Genomic DNA, 15,508 nt, shown 5'->3' with positions numbered 1-15,508 from the left:
TTAAGTACATACATTTTGAACTTTGGAGAGGGTTTCTAGGAAGAGATAAAAATTGTTAAGATGAAAAAAACTACAACATGTTAGTAAGCTTGAGGGCACTATCCGATAAAGATGTAAGAATTCATAATGTAGATGGAAAAAAAATTACTGAGGTTATGCCTTTGAGTGGGAAAGAAGAGATGGGATCTAGTGAGCAAGAGCAAAAGTTGGTTTAAGATCTAAACAGATGTTAGATCCTTAATAACCGGACAAATAAAAGCAGAACATATGGGCACAAAAGCCAGAAGCAAGTGACAGGATATATATGGTAGGGGGTGGGGGAGGAATTTATGCAGGTTCCCTTTGATTGCATCTAATATTTGCAGTGGTACAAGAAGCAAGGTCTTCATTCATGGTTAATGATGGTGAAAGAATTATTCTAGGTTTGAAGATAGAGAAAAAGAGTTGATGAATTCAAGAGAAAAAAAATGAGAAATATATTAGGCTTTTAAAGAAGCACTTAGAGGTCACTTGAAGTTAATGGTACAGGATTCTTAAATTAGGAGAGGAAAATAATGCTTCTCTATTTTTACTCTCCTAGTACAGTAAAAACATACAACATATCAGGTGAAGTATCCCAATGCAATTTTGATGAGTGAATACATTATGTAGTTTCAAGGACAATTGTCATATAATGTGACATATAATATGACATATAACATGACATATATACATATATATGTATGCACACATACATATATTTTATATGTGTGTGTATACATACATATATATATATATATTCCACACAGACTATGATAAATCAATGTCTTCTTCCAAAGGATCACTAGGACCCTTGTAAGTTTTGGGACCTTGATAGATAAAATCTAGGACATAGAAACAAAAAGTCTCTTCTAAGAGAAAAGGACGGTTTTGAAACTCAAAGAACTAAATGCATATTATTTTTGGAAATAAGGATAAATAAAGGTGTTGTTCAAAATTTTCCAGTAGCCTACAGAACCTTTTGGTAGTATAATGTATGTTATATATTTTATAAGTCAACAATTTTTATGAAAAGAATTTGGCTACAGTTCCTTTAACTATAATTTAGTCTATTTCATAGGAAATTTTGTCGTATGGCCAAAAGACAGAAGTCAATATTTTCTTGCTTAAATTTGGCCCTTCTAAAGACCATGTTTCATTGACTTCCTGAAGCCTCACATCCTTTAAAGGAATGAAAGTCCCTTGGTAGTTAACACAATGATATGCAAAATTATTATTGCAAATATATGATTTTGTTTCAACTTTACGTATCTACTGTATAAAGTGAAATCGATTTACACTGGGTGAGTAGTTTCACTGAAGTGCAAACTTGCAGTGAAATTCATACTGATAAATCAGTGTTTATGTATTAAAATATTGCAACAGAAATCTTAGTAAGGAATGTAAAATTAGTAATCGTATGATGTTTTAAGGCTATCAGATTTTAATTTTCTCTGTCATCTATCATTGAATATCAAGATATTTTAATAGGTGGAATGAGATGATAAATAATTTCTTTTGTCTGGAATCTAAATTTTTCCAAAGTATATGTAACAGTAATCAGGTGGTCTCAACCTAATATTTAATTTTACATTTCTGTGATATTGCCTGGTAGTAAGATAAATATATTTTTTCCTATTTAAATTCATTTCTGTGCTTAAACATACTCTTTGGACTAATGAACATAACTACAATAATATGTAGGACAGATTATTGAAATTTGTATTAATTAGTTTCAAAAATTTTGTTATGCTTTATGTGCGTTATATCATTGCAGTTACTTTCCATTGAAAGTCATGTATTTGCAAGGTGACTGATGAAGTTTATTAGTTAAATATATTATGATAAGATAAAGAAAAGCTAACTGTTTTGAAAGGTACTTTCATCTTTTATGTTGACCTGTTAACAGATTATTACCCAACTTGGTCAGATAGTTTCAGAGTAGCTCATTCTCTAAGTATCGCTAAATGTATCAAATCAGCATACTTCAAAATCAACTCTACTGATGTTTCTTTCAACTGTAAACTCTCGATTGTAATTTCCTGAATTTTCTACTCTTGATTGTGGCATAGCTAATCTTTGGAGTTTTTTTATTCATATTATCATTTTATTATATAGGACAACAAATTGAAATATAGAAATGGAAACAATATAATATAGCTTTAATTAACTTATCTATAATATTCAGATTGTAAAAATTATATAATGCTAACTTTCTGCATTATTTCTGGCTTGTTTGAAATTATTTGTTTTATTTATTCATTTTATATACTTTATAGTATAACTGTCATTAGAAAAAACTTTGCCTAAGTAATAATGAGTGTTAAAACAGATATTATAACACAATATTATCTATCACAACAGGTTATATATAATATTTAAAATATGTATTAGAGTCATACATCTATAGAGAGAGAGATGTAGGCATGTGTATGTGTGAATAAAGCACTGTTAAAAAATACTCGAATTCTGGAAAAAAATGAAAACAATTTAGAGTAAACAGAATTTGATGGAGCACCGTAGTTGCCTCAATCATATTCAGATTGAAAAATAGTATAGCCTGGTATAACACTATGGGCTTTGGAATCATAAGTATGACTGTGACTGTGCTACATGTGTGACCTTGGACATGTTAACATCTCTGAACTCAGATTCCTCAAGTATAATGCAAGGTTTTAAATATAATAATACAGTGACCTTGATCCATTAGTACTAGGCAGTTGATTTTCTCGCACAACTCCTCTAAACCAACAGCATTGAATCCAGATTATCTGGATCCCAGAAGCCTACTTATCCCCCCTCAGGCAGTATGCTTTATCATGCTTATCCTACAGGAAGATGGAACAATAGGGAGAGACAGCATACCTCTAGGGAATGAATAAAGACACCACATATCAATTAGGGGGTCTGAGCTCCAGCCTGCCTCTACCTGGGGACAAAACCCAGACTGGGAATTTGAAAGCCTTCTTCTCTTGATCTTGTGAAGCCTATTGTTTCTTTTAAGAGGAATAAGTTCAAGAGATCTATTGTACAACAGGGACTATAGTTAATAACAATATATTATATTCTTGAAAAATACTGAGAGTAGATTTTAAGAGTTCTTAGCACAAAAAAATAAGGTTTATGAAGCTCACTCTTTTAATCCACACTATGTGATATTGTATAATTTGTCTGGAGCACTGTTGTATGAGATGTGGCGACCCTGAAAGGAACCACTTTGAATGCTAAGTACCTAACACAGTGGCTGGCACATACTAAGTGCTTCATACATGCTAGTTTTCTCACTGCCATTTCCTTCTCTACACTTTGAATAAATGAAGACAGCTTATGGGAGATAATTTAAAGCTAAGTTTGTTTTCGTTCTTGTTTCTTTGAAGAAAATATGTAAAACAATTTTCTGCTAATTTGAGATGAGCAAGCTGCTTTACTATCTTCTAAACATAGAAAGAGATTATCTGTGGCTAATAAAAGACAAATAGGTTATTATTATTTTTGCATAAGGAACACAAAGTGTACATTAAGAACCTGACAGTGTAACTGTTCCATATAACTCTGCCATGGTCAGGTCTACATACTTGGGCTCTGTTGCTAGAACATAGTCAAAGTCTTAGTGGAAGTATAGCACTATTTTTGGTAGCCATTGGAAAAAAAAAAAAGTTTTGCATTTCTCACATTGAAATTGAAACATTAATTGGGAAAAATTTTTCATGTGTTTCATTTTGTTTTTAGTTCTTTTCAGCTAAACTTTCATTTTAGGTCCAGGGGCACATGGGTAAACTTGTGCTAAAACTCATGCTAAAAATGAGCATCCATGTACCTACCACCAAGCTTAAGATATGCAATAATACCGATGGATTTGTAAAACCATATGCATTCCAAATACCAAGTGTCCCTTTTCCCAGTCTCCAAAGATCCTCTTTTTTTTTTTTTTTTATTATACTTTTTAAGTTCTAGGGTACATGTGCACAACGTGCAGGTTTTTTGCATACGTATACATGTGCCATGTTGGTGTGCCGCACCCATTAACTTGTCATTTACATTAGGTATATCTCCTAATGCTATCCCTCCCCCTTCTTCCCAACCCCACAACAGGCCCCAGTGTGTGATGTTCCCCTTCCTGTGTCCAAGTGTTCTCATTGTTCAATTCCCACCTATGAGTGAGAACATGCGATGTTTGGTTTTCTGTTCTTGCGATAGTTTGCTGAGAATGATGGTTTCCAACTGCATCCATGTCCCTACAAAGGACATGAACTCATCCTTTTTTATTAGCTTTCCTCTTGCATGCCCTTGTCATTTTGCTATATGAGCAGAAGGCGGCTGCTTACCTTATACACTTCCCTCCACTCTTTACTCCTAGTACAGAGCCCGGATTTTATATGAACTAGATACTCATATCAGCTAAATTACTCATCTAGCTTCATCTGAAGACAATGGTGGTTGGTTTCTTTGTGTTTTTGTTTGTTTGTTTGTTTGTTTTCTTGGAGACAGAGTCTCACTCTGTAACCCAGGCTAGAGTGTAGTGTTGCGATTCAGGCTCACTGCAACCTCTGCCTCCCAGGTTCAAGTGATTCTCCTGCCTCAGCCTCCCGAGTAGCTGGAATTACAGGCACGTGCCACCATGCCCAGTTAATTTTGTATTTTTAGTAGAGACAGTGTTTCACCATGTTAGCCAGGCTGATCTCCAACTTCCGACCTCAGGTGATCCACCAGGCTTGCCCTCCCAAAGTGCTGGGATTACAGACGTGAGCCACCAGGCCCGGCTGGCAATGGTGGTTTCTGAGATGAAAGATTTAAGAGAAAACCATTGGGTAGGATTCTTAGGAGAACCCCTTTTCTATTTTTTTAACTTCTTCTTCTCCTTATTCCTATCTGGAATGTGTTTTTGATGGCTGATCTTCAACATTCATTTTTTGAACTTGCATATAAATGACGATGTTAAGTATGAACCAGCATAAAAAATAATTTTAGTGAAATCTCTCTACTATTCCTGGATTAACAATCTCTGGGCTATAATTGAAAAGTAAGATTCTAAATTATTTGAGTTAATATAAAATTTCTATTAGTTTAACACAAATCCTAGCTGATGTTCTTCATTACCTTTATCCACACATACACACAGAGAATGGAATGACAGAAAACAGAGATTTCAAAAGGGTAAGAAAGTGAGAGGGCACGAATAATAAAAAAATTACTTTATGGGCACGATGTACATTATTTGGGAGATGGATACCCTAAAAGACCTGACTCAACCACTACATACGATCTTTGCATGTAAGAAACTCCCACTTTTACCCTATAAATTTATACAAAATAAAAAATAATTTTCATTGGTTTTCATACATATGTAAATGAAATCATATTGTAAAGAGACTTTTTGTGATTCACTTAGTTACTCCACATTGATATTTTGAGATTTATGTAGTTCCCTAATTTCCACTACTATGTGAGATTACCTTTAGTTTTTGAACAATTTACTTACCTATTGTATTGTTGATGAAGATTTGGGTTGTGTTAACATTTATTATTGTTACAGTGTTGCTAGGAACAATCGTATATACCTGCTGCATCAGATAAGAGAGATTTTATATATGAATATTCTATGACTGGAATTCCTAGATTACTGGATGCTTACATTTTCAAATATATTTCATAAGAAAAAATCATTATTCCTACATATGCTTACTGATTTAAAGCGTGGCTACATGTGAAAGAAAATCATATTTCACTAATACTTTGAATTATCTTTTTTCATTTTTAACAATTGAGTGGGGATGAAAGTTTATCTCGTGTTATTTTGTTTATCTCAATTTTTAGTTAAATTATTTTTATCATATATTTTTATAACATTGTGCTTCTTGTATGAAATAACAGATCATGTTTTTGTCCATTATCTTATTGAATCTGTTATTTTTATTACTTTAAAATAATTACTTTAAAAATACTCATTTTAGGAGAGTTGGAAATTGTAAATATATCTTTGTAATGTTCATATTTATTATTTTCAATATTAAGGTAGTTGAACAAATAAATCTTCTACTTTATGGCTTTTGGGCTTATTTTATGTCTTGTTTAGAAATTACCTTCCAACCACAATTAGGTGGTTTAAGTCTTTAATCAATGTGGAATTGAATTCATATAAGATGTCAGGAAGGGACCAAATTTCTTTTGTAAATGTATAAGTAATCAATTTTCCCAGCACCATATCTTTGTACTCTTCAGTTCTCCTCACTGGTCTGAAATGCTGCTTATTTCATTAATAAATTTTTAAAATAAGTTGCATCTAATTTCCAGTGTGCTAGGTGCTTTATTTTTTGTGCAAATACTTTGTATCAGAATTCTAAATCTATGCTCAATGCTGAGATTTACCTATGATTTTCTTTTCTTTCTTTTCTTTTCTTTTTTTTTTTTTTAATCAACTCTGCCATTTTCTGTTCAAGGTTTCACTACCCGGACAAAATGAACTGTGAAGTTGCTTTTCTTTGTTAATTCTAATGGAGAAAGTGAAAACGTTTTGCTTGATTGAATATACCTGTTCTTTGAATACTTGCTAAAGGTTATATTAAAATTTCTGTATTATTATTGATGATGCAAGTAGTGTTTACATTTCTGAAATTCATTAGAATGACCCCATGAAGATCATTCCTAAACAAAATTGGAATGTAAATACAGTTTATTATTATGCCCATTTCTCTTCTCAAGTTAGCTTAATCTTCACCTTTGGTATTACTCCCTACTCTGAAATATGTGGCTCCAATCAGTTTCTTCCTGCTGTTTCTTCATCTGCCATAGAGCTGCCTACTGTGGTATTTAATCCGAGTCTGCCTTTCTTACAAGTGCTTCAGCTATCTTTACATGGTTTTCTTACATGCTTCGGCTATATTCTGGCTTCATTATAAGTGACTTACTCTATGTAAGTTCTGCAAAAGCAACTATTATTGTTTTGTGGGCATCTATTTTGGTATATGTGAAAGATAAAAGATACATCATGAAAAAAGGAAGAGTCAGTTCTATCCATTATATTGGAAAGATCCTATTTCCATTTATAAATAATATAGTACCTGTATTAATAATTTAATTGATAAGTGGCTGAAAATTGCTTATAGTGGTATCATTTCCAGAAAGCATACATGAATTTTAACTGTCAACATTAAAGCATTAGATCTGGCATTTAGACATTGAGTTAAGTCAGTGAGAATGTATTTGGGGACTCAGAAGTCCTGTCAGTCCTCAAATGGCAACATGTAGCAAGCTGTCCGATACATGCATCAGGAATTTCCTACATAGTCAGCAAGTTAGCTAGTAAAGGAAACTTTAGTTTCTAATTTAAAACTACTTTAAAGATGTATAGCAATTAAATACTAAAGTTACTTTGTTTTTTGGTTAAGGATTTTAGATGACATTTTTACCTACGATAGCTATTTTGATTAATAAAGGAACTGTGAATGCCATTTTGGGAAGCCTGTTGTTTCCCTTTTTGACTTAAAGATAAACAACAGATGTGTAAAACGTAGGCATAGATTTTTATCTACTGCACAAAACAGAATTCTCTTACAAAAAGTTTTGTTTGCATAATTGTCATTTTAGTCACAATTGTGTTTCCTACTTGATGACAAGGAGCACTGAATTACACAGGGTAGAGAGAATATTGTAGACTATGGAGTCACACCAGCTGGATTCCATAGTGACTAAGGAGTCACACCACCTGGATCTGCACTTATTGTGCCAACAAGTGACCACATCTCATCCTGCCTCCATTTACTGATCTGTAAATGTGTAATTATTTATAGTGGTACTGTGCAAATGTTAACCTCGAAAACACTTAAAAGCTGTGCATATGATATTCAAGTATTTTCTTATGTTAATTATGTGATTTTTTACTACCATGGGCTATTACTAATTTTATTGATACTAGAAAAATTATGTGTATGGCTGTATCTATTTAGAGGACTGTAAGATGATCATATACATACTTGAATTATAAAATAATGAAATGTTTAAAGCTAGTTTCATGTATGCATTTATGGCCCTTCTGGTTTTCCTAGTAATTAAGAGCTCATGCTTCCAAATCAGACTACCTGTGCTTGAGTCTTAGCCATTCCACTGACTAGAAACATAGTCTAATGTTAGAATGGAAGTTTCTCATTTGTAAAATGATGTTAAGGATAGCACCAACCTCACTGGATTGCTGATTTGCATAATTACCCAAATTAATGCATATAAAGTATCTAGGACAACATCTAGCACACAGCTAGTGCTCAACACTCCAAAATAAATTTTGAATGTATATGTGTATTTATGCAATATTTGACAACATTTTAATATCATTTTAAAAGTTCTAAAGAAGAATTGTAAACTTATTAACCAGAAATACGGCCATATGCAGGCATTTCCAATATAATATTTTATTATGAGTTGAAGTTAATAATATGTTAGAATTCTGCAGACAAGGTAATAGAAAATCTGCCTTGTCAATCTCAATGGCTTAACATAATAAATTTTAATACTAATCATTACATAGTTAATGAGACTGGAAGTTATGGTAGAGGGTCTTTATGAAATCACTAAGGGGTACAGTTTCTTTCAATCTGGAATTACCACCATCTTTTACATTCCCCTCCAAGACTATACCAGAAAGGAAAGGCCTAGGGCAGGATTCTTTATGGAATATATTTATAAATGAGACCTAGAGCTAGTTTACTTTAATTTTTTCTTGCAATTTGTTGGCCAGAACTAGATGCAGCTGGACTTAGGAAACATGTTCTTTCTATGTACTCAGGAGGAAAATGAAATAAATGCTATGTGTTCATCATATTTCACACTATTATAAATATTACAATGGTATTACAAACTTCATATAATTTTTCTACAAGTCATGCTTACCATCTAATGCTGCTGAAGCATGTGAGGGCAGCTCTATAAAAACAATACACAACCTGGATCACTAAAAAGTGATCATGAATATGTTGATGCAAATGATGAATCATTAAATTATTTTAACAGTATGGTGTTTCTTATAGCTGATTGTAACTTAAAACAGTAATAACTGTTTCTGAAGCTTGGTTCCTGAAAATAACATTATATATTATAATTCTGTAAAAATGTTAACAGAGAATGTGCTAGTAGGCATCATTCATTCTATACATTTTTAAGAGTTCTGGCAAGTGATCACTCTGTAAAGTAATTATTTCAGCAAATGTATTGCCAAATACAACATTTTTCTTCTTTTAAGCATATCATATTCAAAATATAATGACTGAAAAATTCATGGCTGAGTCTTTATAGTGTTTCTATTCACAGAAATGGTCAGTACTTGCCATATAAAGCTAAATGTTGCAACACTTATTTCTCTATCTGATAATAATTTTATCAGATTACAATATTTGTTATAATATTATAATTTATTTGCATAGAGAGTGAGCCATATTGTAATTGCATTATATCATAAAGTTTTAGAAATAACTTTGAGTCTCTTTCTTGCCCAATTTTCTTTAATGTTTATTTTCAGGTATTTTAACAGCTTTATTGAGGTATGATTTAAACATAACATTCACACACAGTTATTTACAATTCAATAAATTTTAGTTATTTACAACTTAAATAAGTTTATAGAGTTGCACAACCACAATGGAAATTTAAATATTTCCATTGAACCTGCTGAAAGCCAATCCTCACATCCATCCCCATCCCCAGGTAACTATAGATATGATTTCTATTTATGTAAATTTGTTCTGAACATTTTATGTAAATGAAGACATATAATACATAGTATTTTGTATCTTGCTTCCTTCATAAAGACTTTGAAGTCAATTCATCTTCCAGATATATAATGTATTCCTTATGATTTATTTAGAGTATTCCATTATGTGGACATATCACATTTCTTTATCCATTCACCAGTTGGGTTTCTACTTTTTAGCTATTATGAACAATGCTTCTATAAACATTGGCATATTAAGTTTTGAGTGGAGAGTGTATCTAGCATTTTAATTCTCTTGGATAGATTTTTAGGACAAAAATTGCTGGTCATATGATAAGCTTATGTTTAGCTTGTTAAGAAACAGATGGACTTTTGCAAAGAGGTTGTACTATTTTTATTTGCACCAGCAATTTAAGAGGGCTCAAGTTTCTTGAAATCCTTATAATACTTGGCATTGACTATCTTTTATATCATGGTCCTTCTGGTTATCATATAATAAGATATTATTGTGATTTTAATTTTAATTTCCTTATTAACTAATGATGTCGCAAACATTTTATAATGCTTAATAACAATTTGTATGTCTTTCTTGATGAAAAGCTTATTTAAGTCTTTTGTCTATTTTTTGAATTGGATTGTTTCCTTATTATTTTTGAGTTGTAAGATTTATTTATGTATTCTGGATGAAAATTCTCCAGTAGATACATGATTTGCAAAAATATTATTCTATTTTAGCTTATTCTTTATTGTTTCTGAAGGCAATTTTAATATATGCATGTTTATACCTCTCTGAAATAAGTATTTTGCTTTTCAAGAAAGAGTTCAATGTCTATTTTGTCACACTTTTTCCTCTGTATATATGTACAAGGATAAAACCTGTGATCTAGTTAGATACATCTATCTTTATTTTCCTTATGTGTATTTGAGTTTTACATTAAAATCTAGCTTTCCATGTCTTGTCATGGTTTCTAAACTTCCTTAAGATTTTATTAAATACAGAAGTGATGGTGGCAGAGGGACAAGAAGTAAGAGCCCTATGGTCAGGACCATCTCAGAGATCTTGTTTCTAATAAATCCAACTTATGACTCTTGTGCTATTCCACATATACTATTTATATTTTCTGTGGTATCAATCCAGAAAATAATTTCATGCCTTTTGTAATTTCCACAAGACAAATAGCTTAAACCATAAATAATATGGCTTGGCTGTGTCCCCACCCATATCTCATTTTGATTTGTAGCTTCCATAATTCCCATGTGTTGTGGGAGGGACCTGGTGGGGAATCACTGAATCACGTGGGCAGTATTCTCCATCCTGTTTTCATGACAGTGAATAAGTTTCACAAAATCTGATGGTTTAATAAGGGGTTTCTCCTTTCACTTGGTTCTCATTTGCTCTTTCCTGCCACCATGTAAGCTGTGCCTTTCACCTTCTGCCATGATTGAGCCACATGGAACTGTGAGTCCATTAAACCTATTTTTCTTTACAAAGTACCCATTTTTGGGTATGTCTTTATCAGCAGCATGAAAACAGACTAATACCATAAATTGGAACCAGGAGTAGGGTGCTGCTGTAAAGATACCTGAAAATGTGGAAGCGACTTTGGAACTGGGTAAAAGGCAGACTCTGGAACAGTTTGGAGGGCTCAGAAGAAGATGCAAAAATGTGGGAAAGTTTGGAACTTCCCAGAGACTTGTTCAATGGCTTTCACCTAAGTGCTGATAATGATATGGACAAGGAAATCCAAACTGAGGTGGTCTCAGATGGAGATGAGGAATCTCGTTGGAACTGGAGTGAAGGTGATTCTTGCTATGTTTTAGCAAAGAGACTGGCAGCATTTTGCTCCTGTTCTAGAGACTTGTGGAACTTTGAACTTGATGTAGATGATTAGGGTATCTGGCAGAAGAAGCTTCTAAGCAGCAAAGCATTCAAGATGTGACTTGGGTGCTGTTAAAAATCATTCAGTTTTAAAAGGGAAACAGCATAAAAGTTCAGAAGATTTGCAGCTTGATGATGCGATAGATAAAAAACATTTTATGAGGAGAAATTCAAGTTGGCTGCAGTAATTTGCTTAAGTAATGAGGAGACAAATGTTAATTGCCAAGACAATGGGGAAAATGTTTCCAGGGCATGTCAGAGACTTTCAGGGCAGCCCCTCCCATCACAAGCCCAGGAGTCAAAGAGGAAAAAATATTTTTGTGGGCTGGGCCCAGGACCTCCTGCTGTATGCAGCCTAGGGACTTGATGCCTTGTGTCCCAGCTGCTTCAATGTGGCTAAAGGGGCCAGTGTGCAGCTCAGATCATGGCTCCAGAGGGTGCAAGCCCCAAGTCTTGTCAAGTTCTACGTGGTGTTGAGCCTGCAAGTGCACGGAAGTCAAGAATTAAGGTTTCAGAATCACTGCCTGGATTTCAGAGGATGTATAAAAAAGCCTGGATGCCTAGGCAGATGTTTGCTGTAGGTGCAGGGCCCTCATGGAGAGCCTCTGCTAGGGAAGTGTGGAATGGAAATGTGGAGTTGAAGCCCTTACACAGTGTCCTCTCTGGGGCACTGACTAGTGTAGCTCTGAGAAGAGGGCCACCATTCTCCAGACCCTAGAATGATAGATCCACCGTCAGCTTTCACCCTGTGCCTAGAAAAGCCGCACTCAACATCAGTCCATGAGAGCAGCCAGGTGGGAAGCTGTACCTGCAGCCTGCAGCAAAGCCACAGGGCCAGAGCTGCCCAAGACCATGGGAACCCACCTCTTGCATCAATGTGACCTGGATGTGAGACATGGACTCAAAGGAGATCATTTTGGAGCTTTAAGATTTGACTGCCTTCCTGGATTTTGGAATTACATGGGTTCTGTAGCCCCTTTGTTTTGTCCAATTTCCCCCATTTGGAATGAGTGTGTTTAATCAATGCCTGTAGCCCCATTGTATCTAGGAAATAACAAACTTGCTTTTGATTTTATCGGCTCATTGGCAGAAGGAACTTGCCTTGTCTCTGATGAGACTTTGAACTATGGACTTTTGAGTTAATGCTGAAATGAGTTAAGACTTTGTGAGACTTTTGGGAGGGCATGACTGGTTTTGAAATGTGAGGACATGAGATTTTGGAGTGGCCAGGGTGGAATAATAAGTTTTGAGTGTGTATCAACCCAAATCTCATCTCGAATTGTACTCCCGTAATTCCCACATGTTGTGGGAGGAAACTGGTGGAAGATAATTGAATCATGGGGATGGTTTCCCCCATACTGTTCTCATGGGAGTGAATAAGCCTCCCAAGATCAGATGGTTTTCTAAGTAGTTTCCCTTATTGCCTGGCCCTCATTCTCTTTGTCTGCTACAGTGTAAGATGTGACTTTGCTCCTCCTTGCCTTCCTCCATGATTGTGAGGCCTCCCCAGCCACGTGGAACTGTGAGTTCATCAAATCCTTTTTTTCTTGACAAATTACCTAGTTTTGGGTATGTCTTTATCAGCAGTGTGAAAATGAACTAATACACTGAATAAGACACCTACGAATTTAAAAGTTATCAGCTTGTTTTGTCCTCACATCCATGACATTAAATTCAAATTTAACATTGTCCATCTGTGTTCTTTAAAGTCCATGGAATATTCATCTGCTTGGGAATTCCTCTAGAATATCTGTACCGCATACTCTTCCATTTATACTAATGTCTTCTGTTATTTCTTATCTCCTTCAAAGAATATTATTTTTAACCTTTTAAGAAGAGGAACATCTTAACTGTCCTTTATGTTTCAGATTTATATACTGTCACATTTTTGCTAAGGGTCTTTCTTTCTACTTTAACAATCTTAAGATATTTCCCAAGCAACCTATATGAAGAACTCTGCAGGTAATTATTAAAAGAATAAAACTCAGACTTCCAATTCTGGACAAGATGGGGTATCCCATGCCTTCCAGGTCCTTCCTCTTACAAACGAGTACTCCAGACATAGCAAAACAAACAAGCTTATGAACACTGTGTATAGTGAAATGAAGTAAATGGATAGGCTGGTAAATTTAGAACTTGAGGAACAATGTGGTAGGGAGTCTCCTGTATATCTTTATTACATGCAGTATAACTCAGTCAGAGTGTTGCAGATACCTCCGACTGGGAACTGACATCAGGTGCAGCTAAAGTAGATCCAAGAGAACACTGTTCTCCCTAGCTAAAAGTCCACAAAAGTATGTCCTAACAACTGAAAAATCTTTCTTAGCAATGTTTACTCTAACTCCAGCCAAACACTAATGGAAAAGGAAAATAGATACACATTTATACACCTCATCTTCTCACTCTCACCTTCAACCGCAGTAATTTCAGGCAGAAATACTCTGATTCCTCTACTAGTGAGTGTTGATAAGGCCATGAAAAGACCTATATTTCAGCCAGTTCCTCTCCCACACACACAGAAGGCAATGACACTACAAATTTCCCATTGGGTGTTTTTGGTATAGAGCTGATCTTCAGTTATCTGCTAGACAGAGGTAGTCAATTCTCCGATTCTCCAGCTAGTGGAGTCCAGGAGCAAACTGAGCCTCCTTCCTTATACAGAAGGAACAAGACTTACGAAGGTGGCACTATGTAGGACAAATAAAAACTCTATGAATCAGTATTTTAAAAACCTACCAACGAGAAAACAACCCTGGACCAGATAGAGTCACAGCTGAATTCTACCAGAGGCAAAAAGAAAAGCCAGTCACAATCCTACTAATACTATTCCAAAAATTCAAGGAAGAACCTAAAAACCCCATAGTCTCTGCTAAAAGACTACTAGATGAAAAACAAATTTAGCAAAGTCTCGGGATATAAAATCAATATATAAAAGTCAGTAGCATTTCTATATCCCAAAAACATCTAAGCTGAGAGTCAAATCAAGAATGCAAATCCGTTAGCAATTGTCACAAAAAGAAAAAGAAAATTAAAAATACAGCTAACCAGGGAGGTAAAAGATTGCTGTAATGAAAATTACAAAACACTGCTGAAAGAAATCAAATGATGCAAACAAATTGGAAAACATTCCATGCTCATGGATAGAAAGAATCAATATTGTTAAAGTGGCCACACTGCCCAAAGCAACATACAGATTCAGTGTTGTTCCTATCAAAGTATAAAGCACAGGGATTAGAGACCAATCTGGGCAATATGGCAAAACCCCATCACTACAAAATGTACAGAAATTAGCCAGGCATCCTTGGGAGCCTGACTCAGGAGGATGACTTGAGCCCAGCAGGTAAAGCTGCAGTGAACCATGTTCATGACACTGCACTCCAGCCTGGGTGGCAGAGTGAGACCCTGTCTCAACAACAACAACCACCAATAACACTTTTCCCAGAAATAGAAAAAAAAATCTAAAATGTATTTGGAACCAAAAAAAGAGACTGAACAGCCAAAGCAATCCTAGATAAAAGCAACAAAGTTGGAGGCATCACACTACCTGACTTCAAACTATACTACAAAGGTACAATATGTGTGCAAAAACAGGCACATAGACCAACGAAACAGGTTAAAGAACCCAGAAATAAAGCTGCATACCTACAACCATCTGGTCTTTGACACAGCTGACAAAAACAAGTAATGATGAAAGGAGTCCTTATTCACTAAAGGTGGCTGTAATAACAGGCTAGCCATATATAGAAGATTAAAATTGAACCCCTACATTTAATCATATATAAAAATCTACTCTAGATGGATTAAAGACTTAAATGTAAAACCTAAAACTGTAATGATCTTAGAAGGAAATCTAGAAGATACCTTTATGGACAACAGCCTAGACAAAGACTTCATAAAAAAGACTCCAAAAGCAA

Source organism: Macaca fascicularis, chromosome 7 (assembly GCF_037993035.2).
Source record: "Macaca fascicularis isolate 582-1 chromosome 7, T2T-MFA8v1.1".
Classification (NCBI taxonomy): Eukaryota; Metazoa; Chordata; class Mammalia; order Primates; family Cercopithecidae; genus Macaca; species Macaca fascicularis.
The sequence above is the reverse complement of the archived record's forward strand: the minus strand, read 5'-3'. Positions refer to the sequence as shown.